This window comes from Orycteropus afer, unplaced genomic scaffold (assembly GCF_000298275.1).
Source record: "Orycteropus afer afer isolate SDZICR_OR568_19922 unplaced genomic scaffold, OryAfe1.0 scaffold00541, whole genome shotgun sequence".
In the NCBI taxonomy this organism is placed as follows: domain Eukaryota; kingdom Metazoa; phylum Chordata; class Mammalia; order Tubulidentata; family Orycteropodidae; genus Orycteropus; species Orycteropus afer.
Window position 1 is genome coordinate 1470625 of NW_006922128.1, and position 632 is coordinate 1471256.

A 632-nucleotide genomic window follows, 5' to 3' on the forward strand; every position below is an offset into this window, starting at 1 on the left:
ATGCTGTCCCCCTCGTGAAGTTAGGAGGTCAGATGCAGTGACCAAGCCCTTTCTGCAGAGACACAAGCCCCTACAACCATTCTAGCACCTAGAACGGCCACCAGAAAAGCCACGGGGCTCTGCTGGAAAAAGATGGGGTTCTAAAGCAGACCTTGTACGAATATTACCTTAGGCTCCATGGCATCTCAGGTTTTTAACATTCTACAAACAATCTGTCAAGATTTCCGAGTTAGGTAAATACATAAACCCTGCACAATACTGTGTCATCTGATAAATAGATGATGCCAACATTTAGCAGTGGTCCTAAATATGTTTTCAGTCTTCAACTTCCCCAGGGCAGCGACCCTCGTTAGGAAACCTCCAGCCTCCAGCGCAGACCCCACTGGGCTCAGAACTTATGGAGAGCACTGTCTGTAAGTCACACCTTGCCTTTCTCCTCAGTGACATCGTCCGTCTGAGACATGTGGGGAGGAAGGCAGACCCCAAGGGATGAGTGGAAACCACTGAAACCCACACTTCTCCACCTGCCAAACAAGGGCCGCAAGGCATGGTTTCTAGGGTTCCCACTGACCCCCGAAGCCCAGGGTCCCTCCCACCCAGCTGACCCCCGAAGCCCAGGGTCCCTCCCACCC

The 632-nt window shown here is 52.2% G+C and overlaps 1 protein-coding gene across 1 annotated transcript in view; it reads right to left on the reverse strand.

Annotated features, from left to right (window-relative positions):
* MARCHF6 (membrane associated ring-CH-type finger 6) overlaps nucleotides 1-632 on the reverse strand; it is a 57991-nt gene that overhangs the window by 28532 nt on the left and 28827 nt on the right. The window lies entirely within an intron of this gene.